General features: G+C 40.8%; 1 long non-coding RNA gene across 2 annotated transcripts; it reads right to left on the reverse strand.

Annotated features, from left to right (window-relative positions):
- LOC138757718 (uncharacterized) lies at positions 1–27,163 on the reverse strand. Of its 2 annotated transcripts, XR_011353848.1 has the most exons (4): positions 26,858–27,163; positions 25,435–25,509; positions 3,959–4,088; positions 1–3,017 (listed from the first exon to the last, which is right to left on the reverse strand). It is a non-coding gene; the product is annotated as an uncharacterized lncRNA (long non-coding RNA). The 2 variants fall into 2 exon arrangements; XR_011353849.1 differs by lacking the exons at positions 1–3,017; positions 3,959–4,088 and adding an exon at positions 19,757–20,087.
- Positions 27,164–27,304: the final 141 nt, after the last annotated feature.

Genomic DNA, 27,304 nt, shown 5'->3' on the forward strand with positions numbered 1-27,304 from the left:
TGCCTGTCCCGCATCGGACTTGTCAGCCACAAACGAGCCTGCAGCTGACGTGGACTTTTACCCCCTCCATAAATCTTCGTCCGCGAAGCCAAGCCAAAAAGAAAAAAAAGAATATGTTATAGTAGTAATAACAGTTTTTAATAAAATCTGTTTGGTCAGAGTTAATAATTGTTGGTAGAATATTTTCTAAACGCTAACAATTTAGATAAAATCTTTGTATCAACATTAAGTAATGTAATTAGTCTATAAGAAGCATTTTCTGTTGCTTCTTTCCCTTTTTTCAAAACAAGAGAAATACTAGCCTCATAAAAAGATGAAGGAAGTATTCCTTTTTGAAATGAATCTTCAAACACAGAGCTTAGATAAGGTACAAGCCATTTAGAAAAAGATTTATAAAATTCTACAGGAAATCCATCTGGACCTGGAGATTTACCAGACTGCAAAGAGGAGATAGATAGCTATAGAGAAATAGGTTCCTCCAGTCATGTATGCTTGTCCTGAGATAGGGTGGGTAAATTTATTCATTCTAAAATCTCTGCCATTGAAGTAAAATTATTCTTAAATTCAGAAGTGTAAAGATTAGAATAAAATTGTTTGAAAGTCTCATTAATTTTAGAATGATCTGTTGTCATTGTGCTATCTCTCATTCCAATCTTATTAATTTGTTTTTTTTAACTGCAATACCTTTCAATTGACCTGCAAGTAAATTACCAGTCTTTTCACCATGAATATATTATATATATAAAAATATACAGTATTATATTTCTCAACATTTATCTTTTTAGAAATTAAAGATATGGTTGTTTCATAAAAAGATTGTGGTAATTTATCTACGAACAAGGGAACAAGGTGGTTTTACATAACCAAGAAGAAAGTAGATTGGAAAAAGATATGAAAAAGTCTACTGTATAAGAGGAGACCAATTCAGTGGGGCATGAACATGATGGGTCTGGCTGGACAATTGGATTTATGGATCTTGGGTTGGAGGTAGAAATGGGCAGTATGGTTGGGAAACAATAAGGTTGGAGACCATGCCAGGGAGAAGATCAGAAGTGATGAGTTTGGAGATGGTGTGTTATACAGTAGTTTGATGAGTTTTGGTGGGGTCCTGTTAGAGGGATAAGTAAGAGGAGTTGTCTGAGAGTTGTCATCTGGCTTCAACCAGACAGAGGTCAGTGCGCTAGATCACAACAGCACCACAGTTGTCTGCAGGATTGATGGTGAGGTTCAGATTGGTGCAGAGTGTGTGGAGGGCCAGGCATTCCAAGGAGGTGAGATTGGATTGAGTGAGGGGAGTAGTGAAGTTGATATAGTTGATGTCATGGCAGCAATTGGAAATATAATGGTCCAGATCATTATAGACCGGAACAAGGTGGAGGGGGACTGGTTGGTTCTATTATTTAGAAAGAAACAATGGGCTTTGAGGACTTCAGTATGGGGAATGGAGGTGTATAGTGATTGGATGTCCATGGTAAACATGAGATGATCGAGTTCAGGGAACTGTTGAAGTGATGAAGGGCATGTGAAGTATCCCAGATGTAGGTGGGGAGGGACTGGACCAGGTGGGGGGGACAAGCAGAGACCAAGGAGGAAGAAGGATTAAAGCTTGGTGTGGGGGGGGGGGAATGTGGAGAATCATGGTTGTGGAAGTAGGCATGGAGATGAAAAAAAGAGTTCAGCATCATGGCGTATGAGGAACTCATTAAGGTGTGGGCAAAAGAGACAAAGGTGAGGCCTCTACTGCGGACAGAGCATTCAATCTTCAAGAGGGGAAAGTCCGAGGGGATGGTGAAGACCAGGCAGGGGTTAGGGGAAGGTTCAGTGGGGTAGAGGGTGTTGAGGAAGGGAGGAGAATGAGGTGGATCAGGAGGTGGAGGGTAGGAAAGGTCCAAGGGAGGGTGGGGAGGGTTGGCAAAGTCAGAGGGTGGAGAGAAAGAGACACATGCACTTCCAGAGGCAGGGTGGGAATTCGTGACGGAGGCTGAGTCCTGTAGGTCGCAGGGGCCAAGGTGAAAACCCACGTCAGGAGCTTGGTTCTGTAAACTGCTAGGGCCAGAGTGGAGACCCACATGTGAGGTCACTGAGGTGAAAAGTGGCAAATAACATTCATGCTCAACAAGTATCAGACAATTGCCACAAGCAAAAATCCAATTACATCCATTCATGCACCACCACCAAAGCCATACGATTCACTATCAATATTTTGGGAGTCATCTTTGTCCAGCAGGTGAAATAAACCAGCCATATCAACACCATGTCAACAACAGAGCATCAAGCGAAGAAGGGCTCACCCTCGATCACTCAAAGATTACCCACAATCTATGCATCTAATGGAAATTCCACTCTTCTCCTCTCTCAGGTGATAGAAGCAGTCAGCAAAAAAAAGTTTTCTTGCTTGATGCCTCAGCTAGCAAGCTCAATATCTATTTAATGCATCACCAGCATATGATTAAATATATGTTAGTTGAGCTCATATCATATCAACCTTGACATTAAGTCAGAAGATTCTACATGTAAATCGAACTCCAGCAATTTAAGACTTTGTAACGCAAATAAAAGATCTCATAACTGGAGGGAGAAAACGCTTTTATCAGCTTATAACAAAGGGTAGGGTCTTACAAGGGTCTTCAGTAGAGCTCTGAGTTTAAAAACACAAAATGCTGGAGAAGCTCAGTTGTAGAGAGGGGTGTTGGATCCCAGTAAGGACAGTTTATCTGCCAGCTTCTGAGGTATGATTGTGCCTAATTCAATGAACAACAGCCTGGCTTATGAGGGATCATTTTCTAGGTGTGTCAGGATGCAGTGGAGGGTCAAGGCTATTCTATCATCTATGGACCAGTTTGGATGGTAGACAAACTGAAAGGTGTGATTTGATGTGTTCTATTACCCATTCACTCAAAGCACTTCACAATCGTAGATGTCAGTGCCACTGGATGATAATCTTCTATTTCAAGCCTTTCCTTTTGTTCTTCTCTTCCTTCCCTTCTTTCCAACTTTTGTAACATGGAACATTGCTTCTGTAAGACCAAAGTTTTCACAGACATTGCAAATTTCTCGAAGCTTTCCTGCATATATCATTTTGGCTTGCAGGTCCTGCAATCCAGGTTTGATTCTATCCTTTAATGCTACCTTTGTGGACAAATTATTACAAGTCCATAATGTCTCAACACTCCTCATATCATCAGTAATAGATTGCTGACTGTCTGATAGTCACTCTGACATTTTTAATCAAGTCTCAACACCACAGTTCATTGGGTTGAATCGGAGGCCAATTGTCGATCTCAATATCCATTACAGTGTGTGTTAGACAGTCACAGTAGGGATGGCACGGAGCACAAGAGATGTGCACCATTTAGATGAGTTAGGAGGGATGAGAAACCTATCCTATCGTGGAATGGGTAAATAAATTATATGGAGTACAGGAGAATGAAGGGTAATTTAGACAAAGTCACCAAGTCCAATCTAGCAAATCCCTCTTGAAAAATGTAAGTTGGAAGTTGATAACATTGAGAAACAATCTGTCATTTTCATCTGAACACTAACAAGATTAGTCATTTCCTTGTGAGTCATGAGGAATGCTTTTTTGAATATCTTAAGGAAACCTTTGGTGAATTCCTCCTCAGATCTCCCCATCCCAATCACCTAAGAAAGATGTTCTGCTTGAAGCTAGCTCTCTGGACCAACAGATGGTTTGGCAGGTCATACATGATTCCATCCAAATTTGCACAAAATTTAAAATCTTGTTGGGTTTGGACATGTCAATTACAACATCCAAAATTACCTGAGTGGGAGGGAGGCATTATGAGGGATGGAGAAGAGGGCAAGGGTGGGCTAAAACCAGCATGTAATCATTGTAATTTTAAAATTAATCAATATTTATTTATGTTTATTAATGACATGTATGGAAACATTTTAAATAAAATATTTAAAAAAAACACCTAAATTACCCTTCCCTCACCTGATGTCACAAATTAGGAATCCGTCCTTCAGATTCTACAGGTCACCAGTCTGAGTTAGATCAGTGCTGTTGCATCACTGCTGCATTTCCATACATGTACTATGATTCTGTTGTCCAGGAAAGGTTGATACTTTGATGGCATGCATGGTGGGAAACAAAATTATGACAGCTTACAGATGTTTCTGTAGACTCTGGTGCATTATTGAAGTCAGAATTCTAATCTAATTTGTCATTAATAAGCTAATTAAAACATTAAACATGCTTTTGTGGAGCTCATTCACTTTTGAAACTATCCCAAGTTTCCTCACAGATGCAGACGTGACGACAATAAAAGACAAAGGTGGGACTTGGAGGATTGACAGAAAGAGAGAGGGAGAGCTCCCCCCCTTTCCCTACCTTTTATGTTCGGACACCTGCAGACATTTTTCCATACCCTGATGAAGGGCTCAAGCCTGAAATGTTGTATAAAGTACACCGTATAAAGTTCTCCAGCATTTTCTTTCCCTCTCTATCTTTCTCTCTCCCCTGCTCTACCCAACCCCATCCCTTTCTCTTTTTTTTTTGAAATTTATTTATAGTATCTCCATACATTCATTTCAAATTGACTTAGTATAATATTACATAATAGATACTAAATAATTTTCAAATTTTCACCCCCCCCCCACCTCCCCTAACCCCTTAGGAAACCACCTTGCGGTGGTTAATTCCCAAAAACCCAAATGGGTGTGGTATAAACCACAAGTTGCATATGACTTTCGGGAGCAGAAGTACAACTCCATCCCCCCCCCCCCACCCCCAGGCATACAAAATACACGTATAAACCAAAAAATCATCATTTCTTATATCCATAAAACCCCGGTCCATCAATTTAACCAATCTTATTCATAAACTCTTTTTTTTTGAAAATCCAAACTTGATATTAAATTTTGCACCCTTTCCACCCTCCCAACACTGAGTTAAACATTGTTTACAATCAATAAAAGTTGTTTTAAAAAAAATTTTTTTTTCAAGTCTTCCTGAATTTCATCCACTGAATTAAAACACCTCTGAACATCCCAGTTCAACACCGAATCTTCCATTCTTCTCAGTCTCAAGTTGAATTTGTAGCTTACTTTCAAAAAAAGTTTTTTTCAAATCTTTTAAAATTTTCTTGAACATAATTCCTTCGGTCTTGATCTTCTAAAGCATCAATGTTATTCATAAGTTCTTTCTTCTGTGTTTCCCAATTTAATACCAAATTTTCCACTTTGTCAATCTTCTCAATGTTAAGTTGAAATTATTGTTTATTTTCAAGAAAAACTTATTCAAAATTTTTAACTCTTCTTGGACATTGCTCCTTCGACTTTAATTTTATAAATCATCAATCTTGTTCATAGTTTCTTTCTACTGAATTTCCAAATTTAATAATAAAGTTTCCGTTTTTTCCAATTTTCTCAATATTAAACTGATCTTGTTGTTTAGTTTAAAAAACACCTTTTCAAAACTATTAAAATCTGTTTGCAATGTATGCATACTCACAGATAATAAATTCACTCTTCCAATATTCCATCCAAAAAAATCACTGATAAACCTTATTGCAGGTCAAGGAGTTCCATATATATGTTTATCATCAGAAAATATTTCAAATATTTCAAATCAACATTCGTCGCCATCTTTCAAAAAGGAGTCCTAAATCAACTTTAATAAGTTCTGTTCTTGAGAAAATTCCAGCACCAACTCCGGCTCTGTCTGGGTAAATAGGTAAAATTTCTTCCAAAGTCAAAGAATGTAATTTTGTTCTGTATTTATAGATAATAAATTCATCCTTCCGATATTCCATCAAAAAAAAATCACTAATAAACTTTAATGTTATCTGGATTTTTAAAACTCACGGGCAACCAATGCCAATTACTGCAATTTATCTTCATAAAACATTTCAAATCAATATTCATCACCATCTTTCAGAGGGGTGTCCAAGGCCAGCTTATCCGACAGTCCAATTAATGAGCTCCATTCTTAAGAAAATCCCAGCCTTGACTCCGTGGTTCTGTCTGGGCAAGTAGGCCGAGTTTCTTCCAAAGTCGGAGAGTGTAGTTTTGTTCTGTATTTGAACTCTATTTTCCTTAATCTTTGTTGCCATTTTAAACATCTTTCAGAGGGGTGTCCAAGGCCAGCTTATCCGACAGTCCAATTAATGAGCTCCGTTCTTAAGAAAATCCCAGCCTTGACTCCGTGGTTCTGTCTGGGCAAGTAGGCCGAGTTTCTTCCAAAGTCGGAGAGTGTAGTTTTGTTCTGTATTTGAACTCTATTTTCCTTAATCTTTGTTGCCATTTTAAACTAAAAACAATTGATAAACAAAACAAAGACTTTTAACAGAAAAGAAATATTCTTAAAACGGGTATTTATAAAACTGCCTGGGGGAGACCGGGAATGCACGTCTGCTCCCTACGCCATCTTGCCACGCCCCCCATCCCTTTCTCTTTAATTGGCTTCACATGATACAGAGATCATCTCTTTGTCATATTCAAATGTCCCCAATCCTTTTTGCATCTTAAAATTAGCATTTTCTCTCTTTTTCTAGTTCTAACAAACTGTTGACATTGTTTCTCTTTCCACAGATAATGCCTGACTTGATGAGTGTTCTTGGCATTTTCTGTTTTTAATAGATGTTATTTTCTGTTGTTTTGACAGTTGACTTGAAATATACAAAGCTTTTTTTTTAAAAAAAGCACATGTTCTGAATCTAAAGGGATTCAATTTAGACAACCTGTATTATAACAAGTAGAAATTTAATCTCACAATCATATACCTATTGTGTTTGTCAATACTTTTTAAGATATTCTTACCTTGCATTGGACAAATGCTCTGCTAAGGCATCAGCTCTATTATTCGGATTTATCCATGTATCTTTGGAGTAATCCCAGTTTTCATTGATGATGGTGTGTAAATTAGTAGTGGCAATTTCCACCTTGCTGAACTGGCACTGCTGTGGTGGACTCTGCATGAAGTCCAACAACCAGCTTGACAGATTTCCCAACTTTCAGGCTGGGGATCTGCTTCAGATTTTGTGCTGTGTTAAAATCTAATGCAAGTGTTCAAATCAATGTGAGCTGATTTGGTAATGGCTTTGCAGAACATTTCCCTTCAGTCTGCAGAAAAATATTGAGCACCATACTGCCCATCTCTTTAATTATCCATCACACTCCCACTTTGTGTTCTCTGTCTTTGGCCACTTACACTGCTCCATCAAGGCCACATCAGCTTGAAGAACAACACCTTATCTTCCAATAAGTAGATTACAGACCTCAGGAATCAACAATAAATTTAACATTTCCAATAACAAGTCTTCCTAGTTTGTGTCAGAATTGTCAATTCCGGTGAAAAGTAATTTCCCTGCAAAGTTAATACAGTTTTACTTTCTCCACAGTTGTTGCCTGTTTCCAACATTCTGTTTTATTGATCAATTTTATTTTCCCTTCATTCTTGATCTACAAATTCACTGCCGACACTGCTGCTGTTGGCTGAATTATTGGAAATGATGAGTCAGAATAAAGAATGGAGATTAAGAATCTGGTTGAACCACAACATTCCTCTCTATGTCATCAAGACCTAGGGGCATATTGTTGATTTTAGGAAGGAGAGGCTGAGGGATCACGTACCAGTCTGCATTGATGGGTTGGAGGTGGAGAGAGTTATAAGTTTCAAGTTTCTGGAAGTTGATATTTCAGAAGAACTATCCCGAAGACAGGACATTGAGGCAACTATGGAGAAGACACACTAATGCCTTTACTTTCCCAGGAGTCTGAGGAGATTTGGCATGCTATCAAATATTCTATGAAACTTCTACAGGAACACTACGGAAAATATACTGACAGGTTGCATTACATCATGGTTTTGGAATTCAATTGCCGAGGAAAGCAAAAGGCTCCAGAAGGTAACAAATGCAGCCATGTCCATCAGAGACTCCAACCTCCCATGGTGCTGCCTCAAGAAGGCAGCCAACACCATAAAGATGTTCTCCTTTTTCAAACAATGTGTCTTTCCCTCCACCACAATCAACTCGGCACTCACCCATATATCCTCCATTACCCCCACACCTGACCTGGTCCCCTCTGCCCCCACGCATAACAAGGACAGGATCCTCTTGTTCTCACCTACCATCCCTCCACATCCAACATGTCCTCCTCCGTCATTTCTGTCACCTACTACGTGATCTCAGCTCTAGACACATATTCCCCTCTCTACCTTCTGCAGGGACTGCTCCCTCCATGACTCCCTTGTCCACTCCTCCCTTCCAAATAATCGTCCCCTTTGGACCTACCCCTGTGACTACAGGAGATGCTCCACTTGAGCCCTCAGGGCTCAAAGCACTCCTTCCAAATGAAGCATCATTTCACTTGTGAATCTGCAGGGGTCATCTACTACATCCAGTGCTCCCGCTGTGGTTTCCTCTACATTGGAGAGACTGGATTCAGACTGGGAGATTGGTTTGTTGAGCTTCTCAGCTCTGTCATCTGCAAAAGCGTGGATCACCCAGTGGTCACCTATTTTATTTCTCTATCCCATTCCCTTGCTGACATGTCTGTCCATGTTCCAAAGCACTGCCAGACTGAGACCACCTGTAAATTGAAGGAACAACACCTCATCCTCCAACCAGATGGCATTAATATCAACTTTTTTTGGGGGGCGTGGCAAGATGGCGTAGAGTCTAGAGGTGCAATCTCGTCCTCTCTGGCTAGACTTTTAAGTACCCTTTTTTTAACCCTTTGTTTTCAAGTTTAAACTTTTAAAATTTTAGTTTAAAGTATTAAGGAACTATTATGGCCATTAATAGTAAAATAGATTAAACCTCAAGTGCAGAAGAAGTTACATTTTCGAAGTGCTGAAGATTTGGGGCCTAGACAACTTGATACAGCCTCAGGCTTAATCTCTTCAGTGTCTAAATCTCAAAGACTGCCTGTGGGAGCTGAAAAAAAAAGTATATTACTCACCAAGTGAAGGATGGCGCTGGAATTACCAGTTCTCTGGAAGAAGGTTCGTGTTCCCAAGAAGTGGATCACGATTTGGAAAGCCTTTCGATTTCAATGGAGGGAGCAAGCAGGAAGACAACTCCATTGTTGGAAATGCATCAGGAAGCATTTCAACCTTAAGATATGGTTTTCCTTCGTGATTTTGTGAAAAAACGAGATGTGGGGGGAGACCAGCGGCAACCCCCTGAGGAAGTCGGGGTTCCGTCGCTGGGAGTCCAGACCCGCAGTAAAACTTTTAAAATGCCTTCTGTTGAGTTGCAGCAGGAGCTGCAGTTACCTGGTTCTGCCACTACGACAGAGAGAGCAGGGCTGAGCTTTTCTGAGCTACAGTATATGCAACTAAATGCAGTTATTCAGCCTCTAATGAATGAGATGGTTCAAATGATAAGTTCAGAATTGAATATAGTTAAAGCACATGTGGATGCATCTTATGAAGAATTTTTAAAATTTCACACTGCTTTTTCGGACTGTAAACAACAAGTGGCTTCTAACACAGAAAAATTGTTGAAGGTTGAAAAATCAGTCATAGAATTGGAAGAACGCGAGAAGGACTTAGAGAGGAAAATAGACTACTTGGAGAATCAAAGCAGAAGGAATAATGTGAAAATCGTTGGTCTCCCAGAAAGTATAGAAGGACAAGATCCACTTCGTTTCTTTAAAGACTGGATCCCACAAGTATTAGGGCAAGAATTTTTTTCTGGAGGATTGGTACTGGAAAGAGCCCATAGAGCTCTAAGAAGAACACCCTCAGCTAGTCAGCCACCGAGACCGGTAATAATTCAATGTTTGAATTATTTGGACAGAGAAGCAATACTTCGACTAGCAGTGCAAAATGCGAGACAACGACAAACTCTGTTATTGATTCAGAACAGCAGAGTTTTTTTAAAATCCTGATTTGAGTCAAGAGGTCATTCAACGTCGACGTCAATTTAATCCAGTTAAAGAAGTTTGGTGGCGTAAAGGTTATAAGTCTACTTTTCGCTCCCGGCAGTGTTGAAGGTGTTTTATGGAGACTATCAATTCCGGTTTTTTGAGAATGATCATGAAGCAATGATTTTTGCTGATTCATTGCCAGATATAAGAGGACAAAGACGTAGTCCACCATTGTCTCCTAAAGAAAAATCTGGTTGTTCTGGAAACGGAAGAAATGGCAGAAATGGGAAAAATGGGAATGGAAAGAGTTCAACTTCTTCTGAAATGGGATCTTGAAGATTGGAATTTCTTGGATGAAAAGAAGAATTTTCTTTTTCTTACTCTTTTTTTGTTATTATGATATTTTGATGTTATTCATTGTTTGGCTGGGGAGGGAGAGATTTGCTCTAAGTTCTTTATTAATCATCAGCCACTGGTGGATGACCCACACCCAATTTTTGTTCAGGGATTACTACCTTTTGGTAGTTTTTTTTTGGGGGGGGGGGTTTTCCTTTTTTTTTCTTTATTATTTTTTAAATTTTCATTTTAGTTAGCTTTTAATTTGTGATTTATTTTTCCTATTGGAGGGCCTATATACGTTGATTTGAGTTTTCATATAAAGATATTATTGGTAGTTAGTAACAATAGTAGATATGTCAAAGTTGAGGTTTGCTGCTTTTAATGTTCGAGGTTTAAACAGTCCGATCAAGCATAAGTGAGTCTTGGCGTATATTAAGAAAATGAAAATTGATGTTGCTTTTTTTTACAAGAAACACACTTGAATCTGAAGGAAAGTATGAAATTAAAGAGGGACTGGGTTGGGCATGTATATTCTTCATTTAATTCTAGGGCTAAAAGCGTAACAATCTTGATACATAAAAATTTATCTTTTGAATTACAATCAATGGAGGAAAAGGCAGGATGTATTCTTAAATTGAATTGTAAGATTTTTAGTGAATTTGGGACTTTACTTAATATTTATGCCCCAAATGTAGATGATGAAATATTTATTTCAGATGCATTTTTATGTTTGGGTCAGGCTAATGATAATATCTTAGTTGGTGGTGATTTTAATTGTGTTTTTGAACCTTTATTAGATAAATCTCTGAAGAAAGTTAAGAAATCTAAGATGGCAGTTCAGGTTCAAGCGTTGATGAAAGATCTTAATTTAGTAGATATTTGGAGATGTCTTAATCCGACAGAGAAAGATTTCTCCTTTTATTCATCTGGAGACAAATCATTTTCAAGGACTGACTTCTTTTTAGTATCGGCACATTTACAAGGGAAAATACAACAAGCGGAATATAAAAGTAGGGTGATTTCAGATTATTCTTTGTTATATTTTACATATGCAACTTCTGAGAAAATTCAAGTGGCCTCATGTTGGAGGTTTAATACAATGTTATTAAAAATACGGAATTTATTGATTTTTAAAAAAAACAAATTAACTTTTTTTTGAAAGAAAATTCTAATTCTGTTCAACGTATGTTTGTATTATGGGATGCTATGAAATCTTATTTGAGAGGACAAATAATTAGTTATACTTCTAAAATGAAAAAGAATCGATTAAATCAGAGTCTTGAATTAGAGAAACAGATTGATGAGTTAGAAAAGGAACTCCAGAAAGATGCTACAGAAGATCAGAAAATAGAATTATTTAGGTTGAAATTGGAATATAATACTTTGCAATCTTATCAATTTGAATGTGTGATTAATAGGACTAAACAACAGTATTATGAATGGGGAGAGAAAGCACATAAGGTATTGGCGTGGCAATTAAAGAAATAACAAATTTCGAGGACTATTAATGCTGTTAGATGGAATTCTCTTATTACATAAACCTTGTGAGATTAATGATGAATTTTTTTCATTTTATAAAAAGTTATATACATCTGAAGGAAAACAAGAAATTGGATCGATTGATCTTTTTTTTATCACAGTTGAATTTACCAATATTAGAGGAAGCAGATATACAGGAGTTAGAAGAACCATTTACTGATTCAGAAATTAAAATGGCTATGATGGAAATGCCGAATGGTAAATCGCCTGGTGATGATGGATTTTCGGTTGAATTTTATAAAATTTTTTATGATAATTTATTTACAGTGTTTGGGGATGTATTACGTCAAATTGGAGAACATTATAAATTACCCGAGTCTTGTTCTAGTGCTTTAATTACAGTAATCCCAAAAAAAGATAGAGATGCTTTGAAAGTATCTTCATATAGACCAATTTCGTTGTTAAATGTAGATTATAAGATAATAGCTAAAATATTAGCAAATAGATTGGCTAAATTTTTACCTAAGTTGATTTATATGGATCAAACAGGTTTTATAAAGAATAGATATGCTTCAGATAATATTTTGCGTGTGCTTAGTTTGATTAATAGATTTCGACAATCTTCAGATCACCCAATGGTGATATCTTTAGATGGAGAAAAAGCATTTGATAGAGTTGAATGGAATTTTTTGTTTAAAGTTTTGGAGAAATTTAAGTTTGGTCCTTTCTTTATTGGTTGCATTAGGGCTCAATATAGTAAAACGGTAGCTAGAGTATTGATGAATGGTTTGATTTTGGAATCTTTTAAATTGACTCGATCAACTCGTCAAGGTAGTCCTTTATCACCAGCTTTGTTTGAGTTAGTGATTGAACCTTTAGCATAGCTGATAAGACAAAATACACAGATACAAGGTATGAAAGTTTTAGACAAGGAGTATAAAATTAATTTATTTGCTGATGATGTATTGGTGTATTTAACAAACCTAGCTCAGTCACTTTTGTACTTGAAGGAGTGTTTAATACAATATGGATGTCTTTCTGGATATAAAGTTAATTGGGAAAAAAGTTAAATATTACCGGTAAGTGAAGGAGATTATTCAGTTTATAAGAATATTATTAATTTGAAATGGACTGATTGAATTAAATATTTGGGTATAATTTTGGATGTTAATTATCAATCTTTATATGAATTAAATTATGTTCTGTTAATAAAAAAAATTAAAACTGATTTGATTAAATGGAAAGATTTACCTATTAATTTATTGGGTAGGATAAATACAATTAAGATGAAAATTTTTCTGTGTATACAATATTTGTTTCAATCTATTCTGTATTTACTTGATAATATTTTTTTTGAGACTTGAATAAAATGGTTAGGGTGTTTTTATGGAGTGGTAAATTTTCGAGAGTAGCTTTGAATAAATTAACTTGGAAATATGAGTTAGGGGGATTACGTTTACCACATTTTCAAAATTATTATGAAGCAGCCCAACTTAAATTTATTAGTTCATTGATGGATTTGGTACGGATTCCTAGTTGGGCCAAAATTGAGATGGTAAATATTTCTGAATTTGAAATACATCAATTTTTGTTTAGATGGAATATAAATTTGTTACAACAATATAATGTGCCTATACTAAACATTTAATGAAATTATGGATTAAGAAAAATAAAATTATAGGCTCTAGGGGTAAATTATTGGCTTTGACTCCATTGTATAATAATCAACTTATTTCTTTTTGAATACATAATCTCCATATTGCATTGGAGATTTAAAGGTGTGAAAAATTTGGGAGATTGTTTTAAAGAGGGTAAATTTTTATCTTTTAATCAGATGAGGGACAGTTTTGGTATTGATAAGAATTCTTTGTTTCTCTGTTATGAAATTCGATCTTTGGTAAAACGTATGTTTGGTAGAGATATGATTTTACCTGAAATGACTAAATTTGAGACTTTTCCTATAAAGGTACCAGAGAAGGGTTATATTTCATCTATGTATCAAATATTACAGGATGGCATGGATAAAAAGGGTTGGGATAGATTTAAAAGTAAATGGGAAGCGGATACTGGTTTTATTTTTTCCGAGGATGATTGGTTAGATATCTGTTATGATAGTGTAACTAGATTGATAAATGCATGTTATGCAATGATTAACTATAATTTTTTACATCAATTATACTTAACAACTGAAAAATTTAAAAAGTATGGTTTTCATGAATCAGATTTGTGTTTTAGATGTGGAAATACAGTTGGAACTTTTTTTCATGCTGTTTGGTCATGTATACATATACAATCTTTTTGGAAGAAAATTCAATTGTTTTTAGAATACCTGGATAAGATTAAAATACTTTTAGATCCGACAGTATTTTTATTGGGTAGTTTGCAACCTCTGATAGGCTTGGGATTAGATAAGTTTTAGCTTGCTTTTGTATATTTAGCTTTATCTGTAGCGAAAAAATCTATTGCTAGTACGTGTAAAGATACAAACATGATTGATATTAATAGATGGCATAATGAGATGAGATATTGTTTAATAATGGAAAAAATTACATGTTTTGCGTGATAATTATAATTTTTTTATTAATAAGTGATTGTTATATTCAGAATATTTACATTTCAATTTACATTGATTAGATCTTAATATATATATTTAATTTTTCTTTAATATTCTTTAAGTTATATATTTCAAATCAATTATGCATGCTACCCCAATGAATCCCAGCAACCCCCTCCCCCCTGCCAAATAATAATCCCCAAGAAAAGAAAAAAGCAAAAGGAAAAGTAAAATGAAATACAAAGAAAAACTCATCTGGTTACCAAAATATTAGCAACATTCACACAACTTTTTCTTCTCAATATCATCATTTATTTATCCCAAGGAGTTAGCAAGGTTTCATGAGGTTCAGAGAAAGCTCTTTATAAATAAATACCTATGGTATAAATATGGGAATCAATTTTTCAAAAAAGTATCATATTTATTTCTTAAATTATATGTAATTTTCTCAAGAGATATACAACTATGTATTTCTACATGCAGATTTCCATCCCTAAATGGGAATCTGATTTCCATGTCACTGCTATACATTTTCTTGCAACCTCTAATGTAATTTTCACAAATTCCTTTTGGAAAAAATTCTATTTCAATTTGGGTCTTATTGTTCAAATATTACCTGGTAAGAAAATAATTGGATCTTGTGGAAATTTAACTCCCGTAACTTGTTCTAGAAATTTTCCTAATTCTATCCAAAATGGCCTCAATTTTGAACATGACCATGTAGAATGCAAAAAGGTATTGCAAAAAGTAACTACACCTAAAACATTTGTCTGATAAATCTAATTATAATCTTTTTAATTTTTGTGGAGTAAGATACAATTGATGTAAAAGTTATATTGAACCAATATATATCTAACATTAATTGTATTTGTCATACTATCATAACATAGTTCCTGCCAATTTTTCTCCACTATACTTCTATTTAAATCCATTTCCCATCTCTGTCTAGATCTATGGATTCCCTGCTTCAAAGTTCCCTTTTCCAATAATATATAAATAACAGATTGTGGTGCGTTGTGTTGCAGCAAGTAGACACAAAACACATCAAAGACTGTACTACAAGCTTTAATTCACTTACTCTGTTGTATACCAGTAGTAGTCTCAATGGCTCCACGTGTGACTGGCCCGGGAGTGGTCGGCTCAAGTCTATGTACAGGTTGGTGATTGGCAGCTGGCCAGGTGTCAGCCTCCCAGGTGGTTTTCCTGCAGGTATAGTGGTTTCCCCCTGCAATAGGCTGGTGGGCATGCATCCTCGTGCTGTGGTGGTATCACCACATTCATCCCCTTCTTAAAAAGAATCTGGGGGGTTGTCTTAGTGCCGGGTAGCATTTACAAGTTCAGGTGGCCCAGCGGCTATCTGTGCCTCTGTGACTGTTGCAGGGTAGGCTCCTGGTCAATGGTCAGTGAGGGCGGGGTTGCCTGAGGGTCGGCCAGGTCCGGGGTGGCTGGGGTGACCAGTGGTGTGTGCAGGGTGGTGTCTGGCTGTGATGGGGTGTATGTGTGGAGCCCTCTGGAGAGGCAAGGGAAGAACGTCGGCTCCCAGTGAATCCTGGGTGGGTCAAGGATACCTGTGGTGGGTAGGTTGGGCAGGGTATTCATAATGGCCCCTGCTGGTGCCAGATCCTTGGTCGAGACAATGTCCTCATGTCCACTGGGGTACCTGACGTAGGTGTAGTTTAGGTTCGAATGGAGAAGGAGCACCTGCTCAACCAGGAGGTCGGACTTGTGGGTCCACACGTGCTTGCAGAGGAGCACCTGTCCTGGAGACGTTAGCCATATTGGGAGAGAGATGCCAGTTGCTGATTTTCTAGGGAATGAGAAAAGGCGCTCATGAGGAGTCTGATTGGTAGCTGTGCACAAGAGCTACTATGTGGCATGGAGTGCCTCAGAGAGGCCCTCACCAGTAGTTGACAGACACAGGACAACTGCCTTTCAGATCTACCCATTTTTGCACTCCACCTGCCCACGGTCCCAGGGTTATAGCTAGTCATGTGACTAGCTGCAATGCCTTTTGCTATCAGTTACTGGCGCAGCTCCTCACTCATGAAACTGGATCCCCATTCACTGTGGATGAAGGCCAGGTATCTGAACATGGTAAAGATCTGCGTCAGTGCCCTGATAACAATGTCGGTGGAGGTGTCAGGGCAAGGGATGGCAATGGGAAAGCAGGAGTATTCGTCTATGACCAAGAGGAAGTAGACATTCTTGTTTGTGGAAGGCAGGGGCCCCTTTAAGTCGACTCTGAGCCGCTCGAAGGGTCGAGTGGCCTTGACGACTTGAGCCTGTGGTGGGCGGAAGAAGCACAGTTTGCACTCTACACAGACCGTACATGACTCAGTCATGGTCTGAACTTCTTGGACTGTGAAGAGAAGGTTCTAGGACTTAATGAAATTATACAGGTGCATGACGCCTAGGTGGCAAAGAGTGTCATGAAGTGCCTGCGGTTGGTTAGACTGCACGCTGGGGCAGGTCCAGGACAGGGTGTCAGGGGAAATTGTTGAACTTCCCCGGTCTGTACTGGATCTTGTAGCTGAACATGGCCAGCTCAACTCTCTAGTGCAAGATCTTGTCGTTCTTGATCTTGCCCTCATGGGTATTGCTGAACATGAATGCCACTGGGCGCTGGTCAGTGAGAAAGGTAAAACTCCTGCCTGCCAGGTAGTGGTGCCAGTTGTGGACCGCTTCCATGATAGCCTGGATCTCCTTTTCACTGGCGGAGTGCCCGAGCTCTGAACCGTGGAAGGTCCTGGAAAAGAAGGGCATGGATCTTCCCCTTGGTTGAGGGTGGCCGCGAGAGCAACATCAGAAGTATTGTACTCCATCTGGAATGGGGTGTCTTTGCCCATAGCATGCATCGTGGCATTAGCGAAGTGGGCAAATGCTGCTTGCACCTCAGGGAGAGGGGAAAGTTAGTTGCTTGGGCTAGTGGGCGGACCTTGACCGAGAAGCGGGGGACCCACTGGGAGTGGTAAGAGAAGAGCCCTAGGCACCTGCAGAGGGCCTTGAACTTGTGAGGGAGGGGCAGTTCCATTAGGAGGCACATGTGTTCAGGGTCAGGACCAATGACACCGTGTTCCATGATGTATCCCAGGATGGTGAGGCAGGTAGCGCTGAACATGCACTTTTCCTTGTAGTGAGATTCAGCTCCTCAGCCATACAGAGAAATCTCTCCAGGTTGGTATCATGGTCCTGCTGGTCATGGCCACAGATAGTGACATTGTCCAAGTACGGGAAGGTCGCTCTATTGTGCCGGTCTACCATGTTGTCCACCACCCACAGAAACACGGAGACCCCATTTGTGACCCTAAAGGGAACCTGGCGGAACTGGTAGAGGCGTCCATCTGCCTCAAAGGCAGTATAAGGTTTATCCCGGGCTTGGATGGGGAGTTGGTGGTAGGCTGACTTCAGGCTAATTGTGGAGAAAACCTTATAGTGTGCTATCTCATTGAATATGTCGGCTATTCGAGGTAGGGCATAGGCGTCCAGCTAGGTGTATCAGTTGATGGTCTGGCTATAGTTGATGACCATCCTCGGTTTGCTGCCCCCTTTTACAACCAGGACCTTGGATCTCCAGAGCTAGAGCTGGACTCTGATATCTTCTACCAGAAGCCGTCTCACATCTGCCTTGATAAAGGTCCTGCCGGCCGCACAATAGCGCCTGCTTTTGGCAGCTATAGGCTTACAGTTTGGCTTCAGGTAGTTGAAGAGGAATGGAGGAGGCACCCGTAGGGTGGAGAGGCCACCGAAGGCGAGGGTGAGGTTTTGGAGGTGGCATTGGAAGTCAGCCCTAAGATGACAGGAGCACAGAATTTTGGCATGACCAGGAGCCTGAACCTGTGATATATTTCCCCACCCACTGTCAGATCTGCTGAGCAGCGCCCGAGTGCTGTGATAAAGTGGTCCTGGGCAGTGAAGGCGATAGCGAAGTTTGTGGGGTATACCTTTAATTTCAGCGTCCAGGCTACGTTCGGGTGCACAAAGCTCTCAGTACTGCTGCTATCAAACAGGCATTTTGTTACAATCCCATTGTCAGCGATGTCCATCATCAAGCACCTGAGTCCATGGAGTTGCTGCTCCCCAATGGTTGTGGCGAATAGCTGCCAGTGGCTTCCCTCTGGGCCATGGGGTGTGTTGGGTACGCAATTATGTGGGTGCACATGTTGACCATGTCATCCGGTTGGCAAGGTGAGCGTGTTGGGATGGTCGAGGCCGGCTGGCCCATGATGGCGATGCCCGGTGGATGCACGTGGCAGGAGGAAATGGCGGGCTGAGTAATGGCACTGCCTGGTCTTTGCACATGGCAGTGGCTGCGGGGGTTCCCGGCTGATTGTGGAGGGCTGCAGTGCTCCTGGTGGTTATAAAAGAGGCATACCTTAGCGAAGTGCCCTTTCTTACCACATCTGGAGCAATGCAAGTTCTTCGCTGGGCAGCTCTTTCGGATGTGCCTGTCCCACCCACTCCGGGACCCGCAGTACTTACAGCGGTGGGTTGCGTTGGTGCAGTGATCGTCTCCTCTCCGTGAGGTTCCTCAGTGACAGCAGTTGTCGGCATCGGCCAGGCTAGAGGTTGGGGAAGTTGGGCATCGAAAACTTCTACATGGTGGGCTGCAGCTTCTAGAGAGCGAACCACCTCCATGATTCTGGTAAGGGTGGCAGTATTTTCTTCCAACAGTCTCTGCCAGTGGCCCTCGATCACAACCCTTGCATGCAGGCATCTCAGATGAGATGCTCCATCTCCCCTTCCGGCACCCCAGACTTGGTCAGACATGGGCGAGCTAGCTCATGCAGAGCCCCCAGATAGGTGTCTGCTGTCTCACCTGGCTGCTGCAACCTGATGCTGAGTACCAGGTACCAGGCGTACAGCACATTCGTCAGGGGCCTATACATGCTTTCCAGGACGCCATCGCAAGTCCATGCAGACTCTGATAGCCTGGAAAGCATGGGGGTCCAGTTTGGTGCGAAGTACCATAAGTCTCTTTTGGTTTGTGTTAATCACCTCAGCCTGAATCTGGATGATCACCTCAATCGCAAGCTTCCAGATCTTGAAGTGCGCTGGGGCTTCTGGGTGTTGGGGGGTCGCTTTCCAGACTCTTGATGGTGAGGAACTGCTCCATGGTCTTTAAATTTTAAGTGGATTAAACTGTGGTGCACTGTGGTGTAGCAAGCAGACACAAAATACAGAAAAGACTGTACTACAGGCTTTAATCCACTTAAACTCTGTTGTACACCAGTAGTAGTCTCGATGGCTCCACGTGTGACTGGCCTGGGAGGGGCTGGCTCAAGTCTATATACTGGTCGGTGATTGACAGTCGGCCAGGTGGAGTCAGCCTCCCAGGTGGTCTTCCTGCAGGTTCAGAAGTTGCCCTCTGCATTAGGCTGGTGGGCACACAGCCCAGTACTGTGGTTGTATTATCACACGGATATAAATTTCTTAAATAGATCTTCGCAAATCAAAGTTACTATTTCACTTCTTTCAGGTAATAACATCATTGGACCCAATTCATCTCATAAATATGCTTTTATTTGTTTATTTTGTATCCCATATTTATTTTATAATTGATCAAGTGACATTAAATTTATTCCTTAATAACAATCTGCTATATTTCTAATTCCTTTAGAGAACCAAATATTAAATTGTCAATTATTCATAGTAAATGGTATAACTCTATTTTGAATCAAAGGGATTTTAATTAACCCAAAATTCCTCATTCCCATTTCATTATTTACTTTATTCCATATATTAATCAAATGCTTCAACAGTGGTGTATCCCTGTCTCCAGATATTAATCTCAGTTCTCATTTATATATGAAATCTTCTGGTATCTTCTCTCGTATCTTATCCATCTCTATTTTAATCCATGCTGGTTTCTCTCCCTCTTCAAAAAAAAGAGAGAAGTATCATTTGTGTAGCTTTATTATAATTTTTAAAATTTGGAAGTTGCAGACCTTCTAATTCACATTTCCATGTTAATTTTTCTAAAACTCTCAACATCTTGTCCTTCCAAAGGAATTTTCTTACATATTTATTAATTCCTGAAAAAAGAGGTATGGGTAATGTCTGAAAAACATATTGCACTCTTGGAAATATATTCATTTTTATACAATTAACTCTTCCCAATAATATCATTGGTAACTCTATCCATTTTTAAAAATTTTCATCAATTTCCTTAAGGAGTATAATTCAACTTATATATTGTAGCGGCCCATGAACCAAGTCGCGACCCTGTTCACAAAATTGTAGGGGAACATGACAATTGCGAGGGCCCCACAGGGACCAATGGCCATCGCCCCACGTGACTTCCCACATGAAAGGAAACAGCTGGCAATGGCAGGAATGCTGGCCAGTTGGAGGCTGGCGCTGCGATGACATCAGAGGCAGGGAGTGAATATAAACAGAACTGGCAGAGCAATAAATCAGTCTTCGACCTCAACTCAACTGTGTGTGTCATTTTTACTCTATACTTCGTGTAGCGCGTTCGCAACATTGATGACAGACCAAGCTCTCCACTCAGTCTCACTCAAGCTGCCAATATTCTGGGCGCTGCAGCCACACGTGTGGTTCAAACAGGCCGAAGCCCAGTTCCACCTTCAACAGATTGCCGCCGCCGTATGTAGTGTGCTCGCTCATCTAGGATACAGCAGCAAGGGTTGATGATTTTCTACAGCAGCCTCCAGAACAAGGCAAATATGGTGTCCTCAAAGAGCTACTAACCCGCATTTTCAGGCTATAATGGCGCGAGCGTGCCACCTGTCTGCTGCACTTGGACGGCTTGGGGGACAGGGCCCCATCCGCCGTCGTAAGTGAGATGCTTGCATTTGCCAAGGGGCACAAACCTTGCCTGCTCTTTGAGAGATATTCCTGGAGCAGCTGCCTGAGGATATTCGACTCTTGCTCGCTGAGAAGGACCTCGGCGACCCGAGGAAAGTTGCAGCCTGGGTAGGCATTCTCTGGAGAGTGAAGAAAGAAAACGGAGTCTTGGTGGAACAGACTAGATTCCAGCTGGCAACAAGGCCACAGCAGATGGAGAGGCAAGTGGTCCCCCTCTACCCAGCCATATTGTTATTACCATCAGCGATGGGGTGCGAGGCCAGTCAATGCTGCCCACTCTGTGCGTTACTGGGAAACATCATGGTCATCTGTCCTTTATGGCTGTGGTGGTTGGCCAACGTGTCAGCCTCCTCCATGTGTGGGACTCTCTGTTGGGAAGGCGGTTCCTCACGCATACCAGTACTGAAATAAGTGTCCTTCCCCCCACGGCCTACAAGAACTGAGGGCAATGAACAGAACCTTTATATGAACTTATGGCACTCACACTGTCCCCCTACAATTTGCTGGCCATCAATTTCAGTGGATTTTTACTGTCACAGCAGAGGTGTAAGTAAAGCTGATTTCCTGTGCACCCACAGCCTGCTGGTAGACTTCAAAGGGTAGCGTTTGATGCACACCAGAACTTTTCAAACGATGCCCCTGGGAAAAGCCAAACTACCGACCCACCACCTTGACTCCACCACGCTGTCCGATGATGCCTACATATGCATCCTGGAGGAGTTCCATGCAATTGTGACACCACAATTCTCCTCCACGGAACCAAAGCTTGGGGTAAGGCACCACATTCTCTCCGAGGGTACCCCGCTCCACACCAGGGCGCACCACCTCTCCCCTGAAAATGTGCCCTCGCCAAAGAGGAATTTAAAAAAATGGAGGAGTTCGGGATAATGCGATGGTGGTACAGTCCCTGGGTCTCCCCCATGCACATGGTCCCGAAGGCAGCAGGAGGGTGGAGGCCGTGTGGTGACTACTGATGTCTCAACAAGGCTATCAAGTATCCCATATCCAAGATATTACTGCCAACTTACAAGGGGCACAGGTGTTTTCAAAGGTCAATTTAATCAGGGTTTATCATCAAATCCCAGTACACCCCAAGGATATATCCAAAACCACCATAATCACCCCCTTTGGCTTGTTCAAATTCATGAGGATGACCTTCGGGCTTAAGAATGCTGCTCAGACTTTTCAGCAGCTGTTGGATGTGGTGGGCTGGGACCTCCCATTCGCGTTCATCTACCTGGATGATATTACCAGCGGCAACCATTCAGAGCACACGGCCCACCTTGGACAACTGCTCACCCGCCTTCAGGGGTTCAGGTTGACCATCAATCCCGCCAAGTGTCAATTTTGGTGGGACACTATTGACTTCCTGGGTCATCAAATTGACCACTATGGAGCGAAATCACTGCCCGAGAAGGTGGAGGCCGTTCTGCAGTACGCAAAACTTTGCACCACGAAGGGGCTGCAGTTCGCCAGTATGATTAACTTCTACCATCCATTCATACCGGCAGCAGCTTGGATCATGCACCCTGTTTTCGCACTCATGATGGGGAAAAATAAAGACATTGCCTGGGATGGGGAGGCCTTGGAGGTGTTCCAGAAGGTGAAGCATACTTTGGCCAATGCCACCCTTCTGGTTCACCTAGGCCGGAGACGCCAACTCCCCTCACAGTGGATGCCTCCAGCACAGTGGTCGAAGGGGTCCTCTAACAGCTGATTGATGGACAATGGCAGCACCTGGTCTATTTTAGCAGGCATCTCCAGCCACTTGAACTTAAATACAGCGCCTTTTACCAGGAGCTATTGGTGCTGTACCTGGCGGTCAGGCACTTCCAATACTTTCTGCAAGGCAGAAAATTCAAGGTCTTCACAGACCACACACCACTGACTTTCGCCTTCCACAAATTGTCTGATCCATGGTCGGTCAGGCAGCAGAGGCACCTTTCCTACATGTCTGAATTCACCGTGGACATCCAACACATAGACGACTAGAGCAATGTGGTGGCCAATGCACTCGTCCCACCTTCTAGTCCATCCACACCGTATCCCAGGGCATACTCTTCAGCCCTAGCCAGGGCACAGCATGAAGACCCTGAGATCCTGGTGTACAGGACAGTGCTTTCTGGGCTGCAGCTGGAAAATGTCATCATCACCCCTTGCAACCAGACACTCCTCTGCGACGTCTCCACTGGCAAACCCCATCATGCCAGCAGCATGGAGATGGGAGGTCTTTGACACAGTGTACAACATGGTGCATCCAGCCATCAGAGTTACGGTAAAGATGGTGGCCAGCAGGTTCATCTGGCATGGGCTCTGCAAACAGGTCAGTCAGTGGACCAAGACCGACACGCTCTGACAGGCGTCAAAGGTGCAAACTCACATGAAAGCACCTCCCCAGACATTTGAGCCAGCGTGGTATAGGTTCAGCCATGTCCACGTCGACATCGTGGGGCCGCTACTGGTTTCCCGTGGGGTGAGATACCTCTTCACTATGGTTGACCACTCCACCAGGTGGCCAAAAGCAGTTCCCATGGCCGGCATGACCACGGAGACCTGCACCAGGGCACTAGTCAACACCTGGTGTTCAGGTTCGAAGTCCTGGATCATCTCACCTTTGACAGGGAATGCAATTTACCTCAAAGCTCTGGGTGACGCTACCCAAACCCAACTCTACCATACCATGGCATATTACCCGCAGGCCAATGGGTTGATGGAGCAGTTCCACAGACAATTAAAAGCAGCTCTGATAGTACGGCTTAAGGGATCCAACTGGGTGAATAAACTGCCTTGGGTCCTTCTGGGGATATGTACTGAGCTAATGCCTCCACAGCAGAAATGGTGTATGGCACACCCTTGGTAATTCCAAGGGTGTTCTTAGGTGCCACCAAGGATCCAGAAATCCCATGGTGGCAATGAAACAGCTGAGGGAAAGCCCCTCCACAGCCCCCGCCACACAGCCAGCCCAAATCTTTCATCCCCAAGGACATGCATACCTATGAATATCTTTTTGTGTGAAGGGGAGTGCACCAGGCACCCCTCCAATGGCCATATGAGGAGCAGTACAGGGTTGTCAGGCAAAACAGGTCAACATGTGTATTGGACATGTGTATTGGCAAAGAGGAAACTTTCACCCTCGACCAGCTGATACCGGCCCATGTAGACATGAGCCAGTCAGTCGAGACTCAGTCCTTTGACGCAGAGGTAGGCTGTCCAAAGCAGCGACGGACACTCCGATCACTGGTTCTGGGGGAGGGGGTCATGTAGCAGCCTGTGAACTGAGTTGTGACCCAGCTCACAAAATGGCTGGCAAACATGACGATCGCGTGACCTCCCACATGGCAGGAAACAGCAGCAAATGGTGCTGCAATGACATCACTCCTGTCGTAAGAGGCAGGGAATGAATATAAACAGAGATGGCAGAGCAATAGACCAGTCTTCAACCTCATGTTTGTAGAGTATTGTACTGAAGCTTTTTATTAATAAGCCATCTTTGTCCTCATTTACGTCACTGTAAGTCCTTTTCTAAATCTGTTCTCCCTGTCTCTAATTGTTCTACTTCTTTCATACAATCCTTCTTATTTTTAAAAGTATAACTTATTATTTGACATCATAAATAAGCTTTCATTGTGTCCCATAAAATAAATTTATTAGTAACCAAATTGGAATTGGTCTCAAAGAAATTCCTTATCCGTCTTCTAAAGAATTTACAAAAATCTTTTCTTTTTAATAGCATAGAGTTGAACCTCCACCTATAAATTGATTTTTCTTTGTCCAACATTGTTATTGTCAACAACAAAGGAAAATGATCGGATAAAATTCTTGCCTTATACTCCGCTTCTTGAATTCTACCTTGAAGTTGCATAGATATTAAAAAAGAAGTCAATCCTCGAGTAAGAATTGTCTATTTGAAAAGGAGCAAGTTCTTTCTCTTGGATGAATTCTTCACCAAGAATCTATTAAATTTAAATCATTCATTAACAACAATGTAGCATTAGCTGCTTTTGTCCTTCTTATTGCTCTTGTAGATCTATCTAAAACTGGAACTAAACAAAAATTAAAATCTCCATCTATTAATATATTTTCTTGTGCATTTGCTAAATTTATTAGTGTTTCTTGTGTAAATTTTTCATCATCTGCATTCGGTGCATATATATTCAGAAGTGTCAAATACTCTGAAAAAAATTTGACAATGTACTATAACATATCTATCTCCCTTCTGATGTTCTCTTTCAATTAAATGTTGCTTGCATAAGAGCTTTATCATTCTTCATGTTCTTAATATATGCCAAAATCCTCTTCCTTTTCACTGAGCTATTAAGCCCTTTTATATTAAAGCTTAAAGTATTCAATATTTTACCTGTCAGTATTTTTTTAAAAACAATTGGAAACCATACCTCCCCTTCACCTCTCTTCTCCCAACTCCTTGGTATTTCAAATCTTTTTTAACTCTTGTTCCAAGGCATATCAGTCTTATCAATCCAGGTAAAAAAGAAAAAGAAAAAAGATAAAGTAAAAATTAAAAAAACCCTGTTAACATTGTTCAAATAATATACATCACCCCCCTCTATTTTACAGGTTGTGGCCCAAGCCATCAAAACACACATGATTCGATAGATGTCAGTCCATTTCCCTCCCGCCCCCCTGAATGTTCATTATTATTCCAATTCATTTCCATTAGACTGAATAAAGAAATTTTAATTCATTCCTTTTAAATCAAGAAGAATTTCATACTCCTGCTTGATGTATTGCCCCCTGATCTGCTTCTTGATGAATAGTCGGTATATGGTTTTAAATTAAATCAGATTTATTGTCAGAGTACATATATGACATCACTTAAAACCCTAAGTTTATTTTTCCTGCAGGCGTGGCAGAATTACCACTTAGTGGTATGCAAATAAAACTGTACACAATGTACACATGTAAACAAATAATGAAATGTAAACGAATAGAAGAAAAAAGTCAATAAAGTCCAAAGGTAAAAGTCCTTAAATGTATCCCTGACTGAGATTGTTGTTGAGAAGTCTGATAGTAGAGGGGTAGCAGCTGTTCCTGATGAATTCCATTAAATTTACATTCCTATTTCATGTCATCTGTGATCAGGTCAAAATTATTTTTGTTAATATTTCATATTTCTAATAATTCTATTTGTAGTTGCACACATTTTAAAGAAATGTTTGCTTAAAAATCTTTGTCACAGCATGCCTTCTAAAATATGATTTTAATGTGGAGTATAAGAAGAAATCTTACCATGTTGAATGCTTTTTAAAATGAGGGTATGAGGGAGAATACTTCTCGAGGGCTTGGGAGAGGACCCAGTAAGGAGTTAAGGGGGAAGAACACAACAGTGATGGGGGTGTGGTGGTGAAGGTGTGACATATTTCACTGACAAGGATTTTATTGGTGTTCAGTGTTTTCAACTATAAACCTTGCATACGCAAGATGCTTGAAGACAAAAAAAAACTGCTAAAAGGACATAGCAGAAAAAGCTCACAGTCTAAATCAATAAAAAAGCTGAAAATTCTGTAAAGGATCAGTAGATCAGGGTGCCTCTATGGGGAGATCAGCAGTATTAATGTTTCAAGTAATTGTAGCTGTTCTTACTGCTCCAGGAACAATTGACCCTAAACTCTGCTGCTATCTTAAGTAGTCAAACTGCAAAAGAATCTGAAGGCGAAGAGCAGTGGGGTTAACTTTGCAGAGCTACTGAAAGTGGGGGGGGGGGACGACGACGGACGGACGGACAGACACAGATGGATTGTTCTGTATTGACGAATAGATTAAATGGACAGTTAACAAGATATAAAGGCTCATTCTCACCTAGAAAATGTATAATTTGAAGATCTACGTTTGTTCCTTCACTCGCCCTTTATGTATCACTTTTATTTCATTCACTTGCATTGCCTCGACTTTGGCCAATGCAAAAATTGAAATACTGCTTTATTTACCACTCGCCATGGGCGCTGCCAAACCTACCGAATAGTGGTTTACTTTAAATACAATAAATTAAACAGTAGTGTGACAGTTAAAGAAAAGTTCAAACACTGTCCCTTTCAAAGAACAGAAGCAGATTCAGCTATGCCATGACCGTTGTTTACATGCACCGTGGAGCATTCTGGGACCGTGGACCACACAACCTCTGCACACACCACCTGCCGCTTTCGCCCCAATAAAGTAGTTCCAATCATTTTGCTTCTGTCTGGATCTCCGTCTACTTGTGAAAGATAGTGGCTGTTCTTGGAGCGGGTTGGATGCGGGTGTGAGGAG

This window comes from Narcine bancroftii, chromosome 3 (assembly GCF_036971445.1).
Source record: "Narcine bancroftii isolate sNarBan1 chromosome 3, sNarBan1.hap1, whole genome shotgun sequence".
NCBI lineage: Eukaryota > Metazoa > Chordata > Chondrichthyes > Torpediniformes > Narcinidae > Narcine > Narcine bancroftii.